General features: G+C 38.0%; 1 long non-coding RNA gene across 1 annotated transcript; it reads left to right on the top strand.

The window, feature by feature from the left end:
* Positions 1 to 10,743: 10,743 nt before the first annotated feature.
* On the top strand, positions 10,744 to 14,813 carry LOC127501437 (uncharacterized). The gene is made up of 2 exons (XR_007926599.1): positions 10,744 to 14,114; positions 14,569 to 14,813. It is a non-coding gene; the product is annotated as an uncharacterized LOC127501437 (long non-coding RNA).
* The last annotated feature ends 314 nt before the right edge of the window (positions 14,814 to 15,127 follow it).

Raw genomic sequence — 15,127 nt, 5'->3', positions numbered from 1 at the left:
AAGATTTTTCTAGTTGACTAGTAGTCATTCATTTGAGCCATTAGTCGACTAATCGCATGTTTATATTAATTTAAATACTTAGCAGACAATTCAAAAAGCAGACATTTCAAGCTTTCTATAGATATGTCATGATCACCAGCTGGAGTGCCCTGGTTGTCCACCAGAGGGCACTCCCCTCTTGTTCGTTTCCTTTCACACATGGACCACATTTCCCAGAACTCACTTCCCGGACTCATCATCCCTGATTACTGTCAGCTTTGTCTCATTAGCCTCATTAGCTTACCATATAAGCCTGGTCAATTCAATCATTCATTGCTAAGTCTTGTATGTGTCTGCACTGCACTGCATTTTTTTTTTTTTTTTTTTTTTTTTTTTTTTTTTTTTTTTTTTTAAATTCTTTGCCTGTTTCCCTGTTCTGCCCTGGACTCTTATGACTGGTTTTGTGGTCCAGGGTCACATATGAGAGATCTTCATTAGTAACATTACCTGCAAAAACATTGATGACGTATGTAATACCAAATTGGATTTTTCATGAGGTTTCTAAAACATTAACATTTATGCAATGATGTGAAAATGTTTTTAAAACACCAAAAGTTTGGACATCTGTCTTAAGTACATAAGAAAAAAATTATCACAACTTTTCTAGACTTATTTCTAGAATACAACATTTATTTCGCATAGTTGCTGGGTTCAGTCTAAACTTAACCATTTGAGTGACATATTGTGGATTGTTTTTTGATCCTGTCACAGTGTAATGCAGCTTTCATTACTCATTCACTAAAAGGCTTCTGTTGGTCATTATAGATGTTAAAGAGGGTGTTTACACATTAGTCTTAAAGGCACAGCAGCAAAAATAATAATAATAAAAAAAATATATAAATTTTAAGGGCTAGAGGGAGTGTGGGAAATGGTCATGTAAAACTAAATTCTGATTTTGTAATGAAAAAGCATGACTAACATTAGTGAACCTTAGGGAAACAAATAAAATCATAAAGGGGTCAAATAATATGGTTATTTTAAGGCTTGTTAGTCATGTACAAACACTTCCATCACAGACAAGACTTTTTTTGCAGCAATGTGTAATTTAATGTGTCGTTTTGCCTGTTGGTTCTTGCAAATTGTTTATTTTGAAATCAGTATATGAACAGAACTCATGTGCTGGTGATTGGGTGCAGTAACTTTGCACAGGGACACTCAGGCTCAAAGGAATTTGAGAAATGTTCAGTCGGTCTTAAACATCATTCACTCGGACAGGAATTTTATCGCTGGACGTCAGTAGGTTGCTGTAATGTTGGCCGTTGGTAGGCGTTCCTATTTCTGGATGCCTTAACTCTATCGATGGACTGCATAACAAGTCATGGCTTTAGAAAATTTGATCATGTGAACTCGAAATGCCATTCTTTTTTGACTAGGAAATTGTTTTATTGTTTATAAAAATTACCACATCCAGTTGCGGTTGATTACTGCTGCCCATGACAATGGAATTCACAACTCTTATTGCAAATAAATAAACTTAAGTTTGCATTGTTACTGTACAGTAGATCGCTGTCAGTGTCATGCTTCTTCAGAAGTGTTGCACAGTAGTATTGCTACAAACAGTAAAGCTATTATCTCACTACATTTCTCATTAGCGAGGTGGTAGAATTGTTATTTTATAAATTTTGTAGCTTTTCAGTAGCGAAGCTATTTTATGGCTACAGTATGACATCCGCCACACTGTTATATACAGTATTTCCCTGACAATATTTCAAGGTGTGTGTCTGGTATTTTGTTTCGGCTGTTTTGAATCATAACCACCAAACTCAGCAAGAGAACAAAAAGAGTGCTGGATGAAGTAAATATTTACCAGCAATCCATTGAAACCAAGTCTGCAATGTATCCTACTGTCTGTCAGCGATGAAGCAATGACATGCCGCTTGTGAGCAACTCTGTAGTGCAGGAAACCAAACAACTGTACACAAAGGCACTTCAAGTACCATGGCTTTCTTTGAAGTATTATATAAAACTCAAAGTAAATGAATAGTAGTCATTCAGTGGTATATTCAAAGTACCACAGTATTGCCATATGATACCATCCATGTACACATGGTACTGCAGCTTACTTTAGCTACTTTAGCTTAAACCTATAAAGCCTTTTTGCCTTTTTGCTGTGAAATATGATTCACGAGTTCACATTTACATATAATTGAATAGAGTAAAGTAATGCGTATTTGGCGTGCTGTCCGGGGGGAGGGCTCCGAGCTCGGAATTTTGGCCCAAACCCAGAGTACTCCAACCGGTTGTGGTAAGAATAGATAGAACTAGAAGTGAGGAGATGGGGTGGAGAATGGATGCTGACAAACTGTCAAACGAACAGAGGTAAGTCTGCTGTATATATACCTATTGTTGTTGGTTGAGTTGACTAACTGAATGCTCTCCACTTGTGCTAATTAGGTTAATTATCTGAACCTGCTCTTCCTGAACTTTGTTAATAAAACATAATCTATTATAAAGTGAGTATCAAATATGATACATAATTACCGTTATGCACTGCATTATATGTTTTGCCCCCCACAGTAAAAAAACACAGATCTTTGATCATAAAACTAAGCATTTAAATATCATCTTACTAAGATGTTATGACAACTGATATTTATATGCACTTTATGTAAATAATATGTTATAGAAAGGCATATAGTTCATCATAACATCGTAATATACATCATATACAAAATACACCTACTATATTGCTATATGCACAAATTTTTTTCCCTGTCCCTTCTTAAAGGTGTTCTGGTGCTCACTGTGTTAAAATGCCCACAGAGCAAGAAAACATTTGCTGCAGGGAAATGCCACTGTAACAGAAGTCCACTGAGGCGAGTTGCAGTTTTATTAACATTCACATGAACGAAATACAAAATAAACAAAGACTTGGCATGACTTAACTTAACTTAACTAAACTAAGTTTGACCATGAACAGAAACAGAAATTCACCAAACAGCGAGATACATAAACAAAGCTAGACAAAAGACAACACTGTAAACCCGAACGCTCAAAATACTTAATTGGTTTGAGTAGGACAAACTTAAATTGAACAAATTAGTTCAGTTAAATTAACTGCTATGAGTATTTAGAACTTTCTTTTTCTTTTGAGTTCACAGCACTGACATATTTCAAGTAAACCGAACTGTTTCATTGTTTTGAGTTGTATGAACTCATTTCTTTTAATTTAGACTAAATTAAGTTTAGCTGAGACTGGGCTGGGATTTCTATTTCTCAGCATGCTTTGCCCATGGCACTTGAAATGGAGAGTAAATGCTAAAATTAAGTGTTATATGTTTTTTTTGTTTTGTTTTTTTTTTGGTGCAAGATTAATGGTAAGGGAGATTTAGTAGTGATTAATGTTCTGTTATGCTGATTTAGAGTTTCTGTTAAGGTGGGTTTTTGGAGAGTTACCATCATGGTGACAAGTAGCGCATGGGGCTTGGTTTGAGAGCAGGTTTTCTCTAATTGCACCGTAAGGAGGCAAGGAATAAGGAGTAAGGAAGCTTCCTGAGGAGGCATGAGCGAGGATACACAGGTGTATCCTTCCCTCGCATCCTAATGGGGTGGAGCTAAGACGTGAGGAAAAAAAGCGAGGAAAGGAAACAAGAATGAACAAATTAAGGTGCTTCTCATTTCTTATTTGTGCATCCTCGTTTCCCTTTCTCTCTTCCTTTCCTTGCGTCTTAGCTCCACCCCCTTAGGATGCGAGGGAAGGATACACCTGTGTATCCTCGCTCATGCTTCCTCAGGAAGCTTCCTTACTCCTCATTCCTCACCTCCTTGTGGTGCAATTAGAGAACTGAGATATCCTTTAAGATGGCTGAGTAAGATCGGTTTCCGGGTCAGGGGCTGGAGGACGCAGGAGCGAGGAAACAAGGAAGCATCAATTTAAGGATTGAGAAGCACCCTTAGAAATGAGAAGCACCCATGATCACATGAGGGCAAGGGAATCACAAAACCAGGAACCTAATAAGCCAAATTACAAAATAAAAGACATGAAACATGAAAGTAATAACAAAACCCAAAACCAATTGTGACAACCACAGGAATGATAATGATAAGAAAAGCCCCGTCCTGCACATTGACGGGATTGGTTACATGTTTGTGTCTATGTGTTGTTTTAATAAAATGTATTAAAACACCACATAGTCATATAAACAACATTAAAAACTTGATTTTCACCACAGGGGGTCTTTAATATTTGGTCTAAAAGGTTCCGTAAACTGTTGCATTAAAGCTATTTACTATTATAAAAGTGGACTATTTTTTTATATGTCAGGCTTTACAGAGTTAACTTGCTTTTCTGAAATATTAGGTAGCGTAGATAGCACGTACATATTTTTGAGTAGTTTGCAGACAACATTAGACCCCTGTGCCCTGTAGTACCTCATGCCTTATGTCCTTGACAGGAATATAAAACAATAACTCAAGCTGTTCAGAATACCTCCAAACATCTTCCTTAGCTTTATATTGGTTTTCTTTCAGTGCATTTTGAAGCTGCACAATCAGTTTCAGGCATTTCTGGATCTTTACCCCCAGCAAAGTGCTAATGGATGAGTAAGACTGTCACTGTGGGATGTTTACAGTGAGCTGTGTGTGTGGAGTCTTATTGGAGACATGAATCATGTCATGTGTTAACAGACGACAAGCTGAATTCCCCAGCACTGAATCAGGCCTCTCTACTGCACTAAATGAGGTTAGAGAGAGTGTGTTTATATGACAGTAGACTCTACACCAGTCTACATGTGAGAAGATGAACTAAACTCCAAAGCCGTTATTATCTCTATTTCATCATTGACTCTCTTTATGACTGCAGGCACCAGGCTGGACTGCTCTGTATGAGCTCTGCTGAAATGCCGATCTATAGTCAGTGGTCCACACTCGTTTTTTATTATCAACCATAAAAAATGAAATAAATCCACAAGGAACAATTTAAAAGACCATATCCAACTTCCAGACTTTCTTATCTACATGAAACCTGTTATCATGAATAAGAACAAAACAATAAAACTTCTTGTTTACTATTGAATGAAATCACTTCAAATGGGTGTATGAAGAATAATGCAGGACGGAAGTGGTCTTTAAGAAAAAAAAGAGTCCTAGGAGTTAAACATGATTTCACCAAGTACAACGTGTTCATGGATCAATATCTTTGTTGATCCTGGAATAACATTCCAATCAACCAATCTGATTTGAGGGACAAGTTTACAGTTTATGTCAAGTTTAGGCTTACAACCAGGTAAGCCTAGATTGGTGCTTCTATATCAGTGTTATTTACCTATCATCAGTATTATTTACCTATCATCATTTCCCTCTGATTTTATGGATAAGTTATGGGTAGGGTTAGGTTTAGGTGTAGGGATGGGGTTAGGACTTGTCTCGCGTAGCTAGACATTTAGACTGATGGTAGAAGTTCTGGACTCGATAGCAGCTTTCATTAGCCAAGGACCACCCAGAGGATTTCACATGGTTTTGGATATCCAGCGTTTAGATGATCATGATAGGTGCTCATTGTAAACACGACGGCTTTTTTCTTCCATGAGGGGGTTTGGCATCACAACGGCTTTGTTTCCAGTGGACCATTAAAGAACGCGACACACACGTCAATCAGAAATCATGTAGACTTCAACCGATCTTTTAAAGAAGTACACTTATTTTGATGTGTTGATTAACATACTAAAGCACCAACGTAAAAGTATGTAAAGAGCTTGATTTTTAATTTTATCTGTAGTGTGATATTCGATATTAAATTTTAAGTTAATATATTTTAATGTACTAAATTGCATCTTTATCATTACAAATGTGAAATTATAAATATATTTGACAACATAAAATACAGTTTTCAATAGACATGACATTAAAGTATATTAGTTTACCATAAATGTTCATCAGTACATTTGGCAGTACACTTTAACCGTATTTCAAAGACTAGAAAGAATTATGAAATTACATATCAAAAAAGTACTTTAAAGTTCAGCTAATTGTATTTAATATAAATTTTAACTATAATACATTTTCATTTAATTGGAATTAACATGCAATTAAGTTTCCAAAAACATTTCATTCTGTACTTATATTTCCAAAATAAGTACTTTTTTTAAAGTAGGTTTAAGTATACTTCTTTTCTACAAGTCACTCCAAACCCTTATGACTTTCTTCTGTGTTGACAAAAATGAAAACACATTAAAATTTAAACACATTAAAATTTTGGTGCATTTTTTTTACACACACACATGCACAAAAAAAAAATAAAAAATTATATTAGCGTAGTGCTGTGATTTTTTTTTAATGGAGTTTGTCGCAATACATAATGGGATTCGATTTTCTGCAAATGATACATTGGATACTGCCTTAGAATTGGGCCAAAATCATCTTTTACATGAGGAGCATGTCTAGGATGATTTAAAATGCAGCCAGCGTAGGCAGCTCACTAGGTTTTGGAACAGAGCCATGGTGTCACTACGTGTGGGTGTATAAAGAATGAATGAAGGAGAGAAAGTGTTTTTAAAAGAGAAAAAATGTGGTGAGGCAAAGGATAAGAGGTGTGTGAGATAAAGAGGAAGATGATGAGAGGAGTCTAAAGCTCTTTTCCAAAACCTAAGGAGCTGTGTTGCTGTCTGCTTCCTAAAATGGCAGCTGGCTTCCAAGGCAGCATCATAACCTTAATGGAACCATATAAGTGACCAATTTGGAATGCACTGAATGGGCACAACACATTAATAGGGATCTCTTTACATGAAGCTCACAAGAGACTCGACTCACAACTGATTGTAGAGTTTAGTGTCAGCATGTTGCTATCACAATAGTTCTGTTCTAAAATCTAGTTAGCATTGTAAATCTTTGGTGTGCTTGCAACACATGGCTGTTCCAAAAGATAAACAACTAAATTATACTGCCTTATAAAGATTTTTTTTTTTTCATCCAAATTCTTTTAGGCAGAATAAAAAGGCAATTCTTGAATTGCCTTCTCTGTAAGGAATATATGCATTGCATCTAATTAACAATGACTATTTTGCCCAGTATTTGAGTTCCCTTTCAAAGTGGAACTCAACACTGCGTCATGGAGTTGGCACTATGAGAATGCTCCTCATGAGCCGGTGTCTGAAGCATGTGTGCTACAAGCCAATCTTGATTGGCCACTGCAGTCAGGTGACGGCATAGGCGAACTGGCAGGGTATATAAGGGTGCCTAGTAAGAATGTCATCAGCTACTTTGTCTTCAGGAAGCCATTTGTTTGATGCACATGTGAGGAATTCTGAACCGCTAATTTGTCTGTATATCTCAAAGAAGATGATATTGATAAAGAAGGTGTGTTTAGGATTGTCAGAGTGCGTGAATGGAGGACTCAAAAGCAGAGGTTTCGTGCAACAGTTTATTAGACACTTTGAACACACCTGTGCTGCAAAATCAGTGCTGATTGCCCAGGTCACGAGCTGCAGAGAATGACAGGACAGCACAGACAACACGGAAGCCAATGTAGCACCCTGAACAGTGACAAGGAGATGTGAAACACCATGTCCCTGTTTTATTATGGGGGATGACACACACAACTTGTGTGTCATCTCTTTGGTAGGGTTGCATGCTTGGCCAGTTCTCGAGGGAGCTGGCCAGAGTATGTGAGCGGAGTGGAGTGGGAGTGGAGCGGTGTGATTTTTAATGGAGCGAGGAGCGGATTTTTTAAAAGTTGGAGCATCGTGGGTTTCACTCACTCCGAGAGCGCTCCACTACTGCTCCATCACGAGTACAATTCATGCCAATGGCCCATAATACAACTACATTTTAGCAAGAATTCACACATTAAACACATTTAGCTAGCTTGATACAGATGGATCACTCAAATCTGAAAGAATGTGAAGGTTATGATGATGGTGATTGGCATGAGCGGGAATTTGTTTGTACCTTATATGATCGGATGAAAGAACATTTTAAACAGGTAGCACTTACTCACAAACACAATCACTCTCTCACTAATGCATTCAAACAAACGTAATCTTACAGTGCTACTTTATCATTTCAAATGAGTAGAAATCTGTAAGAAATGTAGTGACCCATAATTAAAATAACTGATGAAAATGTACTTTCATCTTTCCAAACAAAATATGCACTGCAAAAAGCAGCAATGATATTTAACTTTTAATTCTGATAACCATATAATAAGCTTGGCATGTCGTAGGAAAAAACTTTTGCACACAAGTGTTCCAAGAAACCACGTTGAAACTATTCTCCTAGTATTGTTTATTTATGTTTTCAATTAATATATGTTATGAACAGAACTTGTAGATGGAGCTAGCTGAGAAGCTTGAGACAGGTTTATCCCTTTATCAAGCTACTTCGCCAACTCTGCTGCTTTCAGGATGAATCAAGAAGCACATTCATCGGCTTCTTCTGGCAGTTTAACTTCACTTTCATGTTCATCAAACCATTCTGTCACAATTCTTGTTGTGTGTATTGGTGCATTATCATGTTGATACATGGCACCCCCTTTTCAGGGTACAATGTTTGAACCATTAGGTGCACATGGTCCTCCAGAATGGTTTAGTAGTCCTTGGCAGTGATGCACCCATCAAGAATAGTAGGGAATGCCCATGCATTCATGTGTATCTTAAGTTTTTTTTTTATTTTGCATGTACACAAACAACACTCAAGTATATACAGTTCTTTAAATAGATATGGAGAAGATTTGCTCCATTTTGTCCCTTTGTGTGTCCATTTTGTATAGAAATTCCATCCTTTGTGGCTTCAAGTCACATGGCAAAACTAGTTCAGTGAGTCTGAGAATCTGCAGTCATTCACACCTCTCAGGACTGAGGCCCTGTTTGCTCCTGGCATTAAGATGCGTTTTGGTCGATCGGATCACATGTGGATAAGGGAGACACATACCCATTTACACCTGGTATTTTACACTGTAACTTCCCACAGATGTGGGAAAGACAGTAAATGTGGATTTATCAGAGAACAATACATGTTTAACTTTATCCACAACCCAAGATTTGCATTGTTGGCCCCATTGAAACCAACATTTGGCATTGGCCCAAGTGACCAAAGGTTTGGTTATAGCAGCCCAACCATGAATATTGACTCTGTGGATTTTTTGACAGTTTTGGTGAAAACAGGAGAGTTGAGGTGAGCATTTAATTCTGCTTGGGCAGTTGTGGTTTTATGTTTTTTTTTTTTTTGGATTCAATCTGGGTTAGTACCTGAACATCCCTTTCAGACAGCTTCCTCTTGCCTCAACAGTTACTCCTGCTGGATGTGGTTCATGCTACGTGGTGGTATGCCGACATCCCCTTTCAGTCCCCTTTCATTACCCTGGATACCATAGCTCTTAATACACCACAAAGAATTGTTGTCCTGTTCACAGATTAGCCAGCGAGACGTTCACCAACATTTTTTCCTCTTTTGAACTCTGATATGTCTCCCATTATGTTGTGTGGATTGCAATATTTTATGTACAGCTGTTCTAATTCATCCTTCACATTCTATTCTTACTGATGGAATGTAAAGTTTTTGAAGATTAGCCTCCTGGTCATGCATATATAGGTGTGAAACCTCCAACACTATATTGGCCAGTGTTTCAGTTTTATTGTCCAACCGCTGTATATGACGTGACGTATGGTATTACGGTAACCCACACTCGTAATTTGTCCTCTGTAATTTGCTGTTATCTCGCATATTAAAATGAATAATGAAGCAAAGTTACAGTTGCAGCTGAAGCTTGAGATGTAGACAAAACATCTGCCTGTATCACCTTGAAATTCATGACATTTATGCCTGTTAGAGAGTTTCTCCGTAATCCTGAGCTGTGAGCTGCGGCTCATAGCATAACATAATCATTCTATTGGGATAAAACTAGCATTCATGAAACCTTACTTACAAGCAGCACAAATGTAATATTAATGCATGCAATAAAGTAGGGTTTAATCATTACACACAATAGGGGATGGCGTATTATTTACCAGTATTTAATGGCTTGTCAGTGAAGTGACGTGACGTATGGTATTACGGTAACCCACACTCGTAATTTGTCCTCTGCATTTAACCCATCCTAGTTAGTGCACACACATTAGGAGCAGTGAGCAGTAAACATACACACCTGGAGCAGTGGGCAGCCATTTTTCTGCAGCTCCTGGGTAGCCGTTGGGGGTTTGGTGCCTTGCTCAAGAGCAATTATGGGACTATTGGATCACAAAGACTGTCAATAAACACCATTGCACTGAAGTGCTATTGCTACCGAGCCATCAATATTTGTACAGGACCACTACTACCATCACGCCTCCCAACAAGCGGTGTCAGAAGTGTGTTGTGTGTTGCAGGTGTATACTTTACTGCTCTCGCATCCCACTCTTCTACCTGCCATCCTTCCTAGTGCAAGAAGGGGGATGTGGTACTGAAGTGATACCATCTAGCAATGAGCCAGCAATAATTACTTGGTAGGGAGTAGTATGAGAGCGTTATGGCACTCTACTCTCTCAGTAGTCCCTCGGTTCATACTGGAGGTAATAGTTGGATGAAAAGTCAACTAGTTCTCTAGGACTAGTTCCACCAGTTCCACTCATTATTGGGTGGAGCGCTTCCCTAGAAGTTCAGTGGCAGAGTTTTTCGGCGCTTAGAAGAGGTCGGGCAGTCACGCCCCTGTGATGATCGGAAATAGAGAGCAAAGGGGGTGGAGATGCTGTGGCGCTCCATCCCGATGCTCTCTCACCAGGTCTTTCCAAAGAACATTGCCATGTTTCTTAGGTAGATCAGGCAGTTGGAAGAAGTGTTCTCTCCTGAGGCCTCTCCCAGTCCTTAGGATGGGATGCTAAAAAAGTTTTACGCTCCCTTTAGTAAGGTTGCCCCCTAGAGCTGATGGCCAAAGGTTCAGATGGTCAGGAGATCAGGCCGTGGTCTGCCCCTCCCTTTTTACGGGGTTTGTGGGTGGGTGCAGAAACTGCAGCCTCCCTAACTAGCTCTGCCCTGCAGGTGAGTATTAGGGGTATGTCAAGCTTTGGCTGTATGGCAGACTTTGGCTACAACTTAGCTCACTGGTATTATCACAGCACAATGAGCAGGCATTTGTTCAGTATGATGTAGTGGGTATTTAATTCCCATAGAGTCAACTCCGTGAGGTAGTGTTGAGTTCCACTTCGAAAGGGAATGTCTCAGGTTACGGCTGTAACCATGGTTCCCCGAGAAGGGGAAGAAGACACTGCATTGCGTTGACATACTTCTGGCATGCCTTGCGTCTTCCTTCAGGTAATTGAAGTTTCTAGGCACCCTTATATACCCTGCCGGCACACCTGTGACGTTACCTTACTGTGGTAGCCAATCAAGATTGACATGTAGCACACGTGCTTCAGACACCAGCTTTAATGCTGAATATAAGTAATATTTTCTTTAGAACATCTCACTTTCCCCCAACTTTTGAATGGAAGTGTATCACGATTTTCACAAAAATATTAAGCAGCACAACTGTTTTCAACATTGATAATAATTAGAAAAGTTTCTTAACTCCAAATCAGCATATTAGAATGATTTATAAAGAATCATGTGACATTAAAAACTGGAGTAATGGCTTCTGAAAATTCAGCTTTGCCATCAGATAGAGATTCTTCCCTTCCAACAAGATCCATATTTTGGGTCCATTTTACTGTAAAAGAAAGACTGTATATTTTAAAAATACATCTGTTTGGGGTTTTTTTTCTACTTTTGTCAGTGTGACACTGCAGATTTCCTCCACAGACATGCGCTAAAGCTCACAAAAGTCCAATTTTCGATTTCATGGTTTTGTAGCCTTAGCTAACAGAGAAATGTAATTTATATCCTGCGTTTGCATGCTTGTATGTGTTATTGTCCTTGTTCTGTCCTGTATACAAGCACATAACCATCGCAGGCGCTGATGAAATGCTATTGCTGTCCCCAGGGGCACTGAATGCCTGAAGTGAGCTGTCACTGTCACGTTACATTAACGCCCTGTGTGACTCTGATCTCAGAGGCAGCACCTCATCATACGACTGTCTTTTTCCTCAGTGTCCTTTCAGTTATTCTTCACACACACACCAGTCACAGGCTTGCACAAAACCATTATCTGTAATTCTAATGCATTTTTAGAAGCTAATGGAGATTACAGCACAAGAGAGCTTCTTCGTGGCAGATCATGGGAGCTCTTCTTTCCCTTTCCTACATTTGACATAGCTGTTTTGATAATGGCACATCGAATTTGCTGTTATCTCGCATATTAAAATGAATAATGAAGCAAAGTTACAGTTGCAGCTGAAGCTAGAGATGTAGACAAAACATCTGCCTGTATCACCTTGAAATTCATGACATTTATGCCTGTTAGAGAGTTTCTCCGTAATCCTGAGCTGTGAGCTGCGGCTCATAGCATAACATAATCATTCTATTGGGATAAAACTAGCATTCATGAAACCTTACTTACAAGCAGCACAAATGTAATATTAATGCATGCAATAAAGTAGGGTTTAATCATTACACACAATAGGGGATGGCGTTTTATTTACCGGTATTTAATGGCTTGTCAGTGAAGTGAAGTTTGAACCTTACTGCACAGGATAGAGTTATCCAGCCCTATTTAAGTAGCTTACAGAGAGTCAGCTCTGTCTGTCTGATCCTCTCGCTGCATTAGTGAGTTGCTCTGGCCTCATCCTGACACTCAGCTGGGATCTCTAACGTGCTTGGATTATAAATAGGCTAAACTGTGTTTATGCCTGTGTGTTTTCAGCACTAAACATGAGAGCCATCATCAACCTCTTTTTTATGCAGCTAATGAACTTAGCGTGATGCATATTTGTCAGTCACACATAGAAGAAACAGGTAAGAAACAGGTATGATATCTGCGCTTAATTTGTTTTATTTATCTTTACTATTAGCAAAATCTTTTATGTATGACTGACAAATATGCATCACATTAAGTTTATTAGTTTGTTTGTTAAAACTATGTAATCCAAATGGATGTAAATTTTATATGCAATTCAAATTCAAAAATCTCAAATGTATGCCTAAATATTTTTTAGAGTGTTACACAGGTAATTAGACAATGCAACCAAAGAAAACATTTTGTGGCTGCACACATACATTGACCGATAATAATTTTAGACAGACGGATCCAGTTCCAATTTACTGTATTTTTGTGCTAGTTTTCAAAATGACCTACCTCTTTCCACACTCCTAAAATACAATTTATTCATCCTACCTGTTTTTATGTAGCAAACTTTCACAAGTAAATATTGCTTAAAATACTTTTACCTGTGCACCACCACAAAAAAAAATAAAAAAAATAAATAAATAAAAATAATAATAATTAATAAAAAAAAAAAATAATAATTACAAACCCGATTCCAAAAAAGTTGGGACACTGTACAAATTGTGACTAAAAAAGGAATGCAATGATGTGGAAGTTTCAAATTTCAATATTTTATTCAGAATACAACATAGATGACATATCAAATGATGACGTATCATTTTAAGGGAAAAATAAGTTGATTTTAAATTTCATGGCATCAACACATCTCAAAAAAGTTGGGACAAGGCCATGTTTACCACTGTGTGGCATCCCCTCTTCTTTATAACAGTCTGCAAACGTCTGGGGACTGAGGAGACAAGTTGCTCAAGTTTAGGAATAGGAATGTTGTCCCATTCTTGTCTAAAACAGGCTTCTAGTTGCTCAGCTGTCTTCTTTGTCGCATCTTCCTCTTTATAATGCGCCAAATGTTTTCTATGGGTGAAAGATCTGGACTGCAGGCTGGCCATTTCAGTACCCGGATCCTTCTTCTACGCAGCCATGATGTTGTAATTGATTCAGTATGTGGTCTGGCATTGTCATGTTGGAAAATGCAAGGTCTTCCCTGAAAGGGAAGGGGAGCATATGTTGTTCTAGAACTTGGATATACCTTTCAGCATTGATGGTGCCTTTCCAGATGTGTAAGCTGCCCATGCCACACGCACTCATGCAACCCCATTGTAACGGGTTATATTACTTATAATTTAGTTCTTCACTTTTATGGACCAATTAGGAAAATCAGAAGATTCGTATGATCGACTACGGAGGTAGAGGGTAATTGCTGAAGGAACGACAGGAGACCACAATTAAGGTAAGTACGTAGATTTTTTATAAATGTTCCCTTAAATGCCGGCCTTTCCCCTTTTTGAATGTAAACAATAAAATAAATAAAAAGCAATTCAAAGTGAGTTACGTCAATTCGATGAAAAGAAATAAAAGAACAAATCACTTAAGAGCAAATCACTGTCAGTTTCACACTAGAATAGTATGAATACAATAGAAAACAATAGAATGACAACAATTTGTCCAGATTCAACAACAATTTTGTGATATCACGCACACGTCGACGACCAGTTCAATTTCCAAATGTTCAATAACTGATATCAGTTCCTTCTTCTAGTTATCTCAGACAGTTTCAGTCCCGTATGGAGAAAACACAGTCTCTATGCAGGAATAGTTTTACCTTGAGCAGGGGAGAAAAAAAAAAAATGAAATCACGATACTCTCCTGGTCCTATAGGATGAATTTTCTTCTTTCTTTTCCAGTGTCCGAATAGGTTGGCTCGCCATCAAAGAAAATCAATCTCCCCTCAGGAAAAAAACCTGACCTGTTTAAAAGGTCAGAAATGCATGACTGCATTTAGTCAACAATAGCATCACATCAGGTAAGTATCTCCACATACCAATAAATTAACATATAAAGTAATAATTTCAATGTTTTACAATATTACATTGAAATAAACATACATCTCTTTTCAGGCACGTGTATATTACCCCGACATGCACGTGAAGCGTGCACGTGAAAAAGAACGACACCACATGAGAACAACTGAACAGCGCTACGAATTTGTACCATAATATCCAAAGATACAACATAAATCACACATATGACCATAATAAACAAAATAAACAACTTCTTTCCTTACAAAATAAGTGTTGTTTTCTTATTTAAACATTAAACTCAGCATACTTGCATAAATTGAACTCACCACATCCAGATATTCACGTCCCAGTAATACAATGATGTAATTCACCCATCGATAGTCACAGGAGTAAAATAACAACTGAATCCACTCAATATTCTCCTCTTTCAACTGACTTGAGT

Source organism: Ctenopharyngodon idella, chromosome 19 (genome assembly GCF_019924925.1).
Source record: "Ctenopharyngodon idella isolate HZGC_01 chromosome 19, HZGC01, whole genome shotgun sequence".
NCBI classification, from domain to species: Eukaryota; Metazoa; Chordata; class Actinopteri; order Cypriniformes; family Xenocyprididae; genus Ctenopharyngodon; species Ctenopharyngodon idella.
Note: the sequence above shows the minus strand (reverse complement) of the source record. Positions and strands in the feature narration are given on the sequence as shown.